Source organism: Berghia stephanieae, chromosome 2 (genome assembly GCF_034508935.2).
Source record: "Berghia stephanieae isolate SIO BIC M18660-M18661 chromosome 2, UCSD_Bste_1.3, whole genome shotgun sequence".
Lineage (NCBI taxonomy): Eukaryota > Metazoa > Mollusca > Gastropoda > Nudibranchia > Aeolidiidae > Berghia > Berghia stephanieae.
The window spans coordinates 5,192,811-5,197,810 of NC_088361.1; the positions used below are offsets into that span (position 1 = coordinate 5,192,811).

General features: G+C 33.3%; 1 protein-coding gene across 5 annotated transcripts in view; it reads left to right on the forward strand.

The window, feature by feature from the left end:
* Window positions 1-5,000, forward strand: part of LOC144964205 (ecdysone receptor-like) — a 312,004-nt gene that overhangs the window by 261,957 nt on the left and 45,047 nt on the right. The gene's annotated exons all lie outside the window — the stretch shown is intronic.

Below are 5,000 nucleotides of genomic sequence, written 5' to 3' on the forward strand. Positions count from 1 at the left end.
CAAATGTAGTAGAAATTGCCATTTGATAACAAAGAAATTTTTTACTTGAAGAAATGGGTTTGTGGTCGTGTCATGTTGCAAATCATCACTACCACCCAAATGCTCTTTGTTGTCTGTTGCTGGACTTCAGTTCTTATTATGTTGAAAACCACCATATGCAAGTGTTGTTTGTTGTCTGTTGTTGGACCTTAGATCTTATTATAGTCACTTATAGTATTCTTTTTTATTGTATTTTGGTTTCTCAGTTTGTGTATATATGCAAATGTGTCAATCTGCTTTTACATTGGTTTGCTGTTACATGAAATAAAAGGTATTTTTTTATATGGAATAATAATGCAGAAATAGATTTCTCTTATGATATTTTTAATGAAACAATTTGTAATATTTTCAAAACCAGTGGGTAGATAGGCGACGGCTCTTGCATTATACCATAAAGCAATAGGTAGTCATTCATATGGAACTGAGATATGTGGGTGTGTGTGTGTATGTGTATGGGTATATATGTGTGAGTGGATGGATGGGTGTGTAAAAATTTGAAATGCTCTGCAAGATTGCTCACTAAGAAATGTTGTAGAAAATAACCACCTCCCTTCATTTGCTAAAACTGATATTATGTTACAAATATATGTCCTGGAATTAGACCATACAATTCTTCGTTTTTGGAGACATGAACTTTATATTTGAATATCCTATTCACATTGTACATATCAAAATTTACACAACACCCAGCAAAAATATCCCATTGATGAAAACTATTTAAAATAATGTAATAAAAAGAAACTCTGTTGTTTGCAAATTCTTTATTATAACCTGCAAACATAGTGCAAAGCATTGCAACACCCAGTTTTACTCAATTGAGCTATAACATGTTTAAGGCTAGTTGCCACTACTCGGCGATTACTGATGATACTTGCCAGTTGTAATGATTTTTTTTCTTGTGGGTCAGCTTTGGTGTCGTGTCCTTATAGTCCTCTCTCTAGAGGAGGTTCAAGAATGCTATTTATATTAGGTCACTTTTCATCACTATTGAATTTCAGATGATTTTCAGGATTGGAGTGAAGATTTTGAATGCGAGCATATTTAATGCTTCAAACTTTTGAAGATCATATTGGTGCCTTTGTAATTTATTAATACTGGTCTGTTCAAAATATTTATTAATTATTAATTTCTATGCGGCATTCAAATAAGAGGTTTGATTTATATAAACTCAGACTTGCAAGGGAGGTAATTGATATGAGAGAAAAAAACAAAAAACAACTTGATCTAATCTTGATGTTGTGTCACATTAATAATGGTTGAGATTTGACATTTACTTAAAAATAATTTAGTATATATATATATATATATATATATATATATAATATATATATTATATATATATATATATATATATATATATATATATATATATATATATATATATATAAATTATTATATATATTTATATATATATATATATATAAAATATAATATATGTATATAATCGATCTTCTGGTTATTGGTAAGGAAAAGAAAGATACATGTAATATGTTAATTTCCAAAAGGTGCTGTGAAAAGTAGTCTTTTTTTTTAAACCGACTTGTATGTCTGGTAATATTAGGAAGTAATAGAAAATGGAATGGATTGCGAAGTTGTTGTATATGTAATCTTGCAGTTGTGAATTTTCCAGAGAAAAGTTTCTCCTTTTTAAAAATTTGCAAGTGGCACCTTTGTTGAAGTAAATGTTAGTCCTGTGTGTTTATATGGTCATAATTGAAGTATACAAACAGGCTATTTATATGGCTTTTGGGATTAGCAGGCCATTGATATCAATTTCAGTGACTTTAAAAAAATTCTTTGGCTCTAATAAATGGCTCAACTAAATGTTTTGCTTTGTCCAATTCCTTATTTGTTTCTATTCAAGTGTATGGTACATGTTTCAGATGTAAATCAATTGTCTGTTCTTTGTCTGCTACTTTTTAGTATTCTTTAACTACTGTATTTCTTTCGCAGTCATTTCTGGGTCGAGTCTGAGAAAGACTTTTAGTAAACGAGTTAGACAGATAAATTAGGTTTGGGATTTTCTGTTGTCTTTTTGAACTAGTTACTTTTGGCTTATATGTGGTTCAGCATTTGTAACCCTAGATAGGCTCCATTATCTATTTCATTATTTTCCTAACATAACCAATTAGTGTTGCTCTGGATATAATGGTAGCTTTAATAAATTAGATAATTTAGATTATAATGCACTGGTTTTAATATTAAATCGCTTTGTTTTTCACTTTTTATAAGGCACCGGATGGAGAAAACCAGCCTAGCACTGATGTGGATTTGTTTGTATCCACGGAGAAAATCATGGTTCTCAACACTGACCTGCAGGTAAAGTAACATAATATGTCCTTTATGCTGAATTATACCTTTTCTTTTATTGATCATTAAAAATAGCTGTAGTTGGCATTCTATATGGAAATTGACTGTTGTGAAACAGACAATTTAGAATTTGCATGTTTTTTTTTTGTTTTTTTTATTACCCAATTATCAATAATTTTATTTGACATGTGGGTTTGATCAATTCTTACTCACATTTGCAGACTGCAGACATATTCACCGTCCTGGTCATTGCTAATTTCTCCATAATGCCTGCTACTTCATTATGTTTTGTGTTTGGATATTAGAATGTAAAGTCATTTTTCATGATTAAATAATTTTGTAATTAATTGATAAAACATTTTCAATTTTGATATTTATCTTATTTTATTACTTTGTGTTCTTTTCTTTTCTACCCTTTAAAAAAAACTTATTTGGATGCTTCACATTTATGAAATCGACATGAATGACATGAACGTTGAATTAAAAAAAAAACAAAAACCAAGACACAAAACTTCCTTTAGCGTTATTCAACATGTTTCTTTGAAACTATAATGTTGACCTTTTGTAACACCATAAATGTAAAGAATATGGCAGAAATTGATTTGTTCTTTTCAATTTTTGTTGTCACATGTAGACTGCATTCTTTTAGTGTCACCGGCATTCAAATGCTTAGTTTAGAGTAATAAATTGTAAGTAAGCACTACATATATTAAATTTGATTTATATTCAAGTTTATTATATTCTAATGTAATCAACAGGAAATAATGATGGACCATTCCTTGCGGACCATCTCATACATTGCGGATATTGGAGACATCTTGGTTATTATGGCAAGACGACGATTGATTACCTCCCCTGATGACATTTTAGGGAGACGCAGACGACAAGCCAAAATTCTATGTCATGTATTTGAATCTGATGAGGTAAGCCTTATTTTTCTTCCTCTCTTCCTCTTTCTCCTCCTTCTCCTCCATCATCATCATCATATTTTCTTCTTCTTCTTCTTCTTCTTCTTCTTCTTCTTCTTCTTCTTCTTCTTCTTCTTCTTCTTCTTCTTCTTCTTCTTCTTCTTCTTCTTCTTCTTCTTCTTCTTCTTCTTCTTCTATTTTCTCCTCCTCCTCCTCCTCCTCCTCCTCCTCCTCCTCCTTCTCCTCCTCCTCCTACTCCTCCTCCTCCTCCTCCTCATCCTCCTCCTCCTCCTCCTCCTCCTCCTCCTCCTCCTCCTCCTCCTCCTTCTTCTTCTTCTTCTTCTTCTTCTTCTTTTTCTTCTTCTTCTTCTTCTTCTTCTTCTTCTTCTTCTTCTTCTTCTTCTTCTTCTTCTTCTTCTTCTTCTTCTTCTGATAAAAAAAACGGTTTTATATTGAAAGTTAAGATTTGTTACATAACCTTCTTCATGGAACCACAAAAATGTATTTAAATCAATAATGCAGAAGCTTGAGTTTGAAAAGACATGAGAAAGAGGTCTACAATTGTTTTGCGAAAAGGATAGTCAGACGGAATGTTTTATGTAAGTGTGAAAGATTACTTTTACCGTACCCCAGAAAGCGTTTGAATTCTAGTAATGTCATGTGCCCTGCTTTGGCTTTAACTAATGGACTTAATGCATGATTTCACAGTTTTTTTTCCTAGATAAAAATATGCATCAATATATGATTGTGCTCATCAATGAGCTTACTTTGCTAAGTACAGGCAAAGCCAGTATTGGGGGTGCCATTTTATTGGGATGATTCCTTGGGAACGGAATTATAAAAAGTCACACCCTTTCCAATTCCAAGCCACTTAATTGGGATGGCCTACCGATTAATGGGGACGAATTTTGACAATGGACGAAGAGCTTTTTAGTTGTCTTCATTTCAATAATTTAAAACAGTGACTCATAAAATCCAAATTAGTCTAACCGGACGTGAAAAATAGAATTTACCCGGATCCCCTGTTAATGTCTATCACAATAGCCAGTTAGGTATGTGGTTGAACCGATCGTCATAGTCATCACAGAGATGTGGACAATAGAATCTACCTGTATCTCTTGTCAGTGTCATCGACTTCCATCATCACGTTCATAAAAGTGGTTCATTGAGCCAGAGTTTATCCCAGTTTCTGTAGTGTGAAACAGACTATAGCAATTGCTTGGTTCCTTTGGATAGGACACTAGTCTATCGCAAAGTGCTTTCCACCAGATCTAACAGACCCAACTACCCAATCACTGCTGGGGGACAGGGGGTCAGAAAAAATCTTGACTGCATTCGGGATCGATCTTGGTCACGTTCATGGTCACGGTGCCAGGTTAGCAGGAAAACTGCCCAGTGGTACGATGGGTAATGACTAATGGATTTGTTTATTCAAGGCTGCACCACCAAATAGTTTGTTTGTTCAATGATTTGAATGGGTTGACAATGCATTCTTAATCCGTTGCTGGAACCGTTATAAGTGGCGTATTTGTCAATTGTTTTGTGCAGTTAGATTTATCTCTCTTTGTTAGAGGTAGGTAAAGGTGTCGTTTGTTTTTCATTGAGATGTGAAATGTCACCGTCTGACAAACATTGTTGCAATAACTGACATGCAAAGTGATTAAATGCAGAATGGACTATGGTAAATCTGAAAAATTGCTCAAATTCATGGCCGCTGCTTAATTGGGACGATTTGTCGGGAAC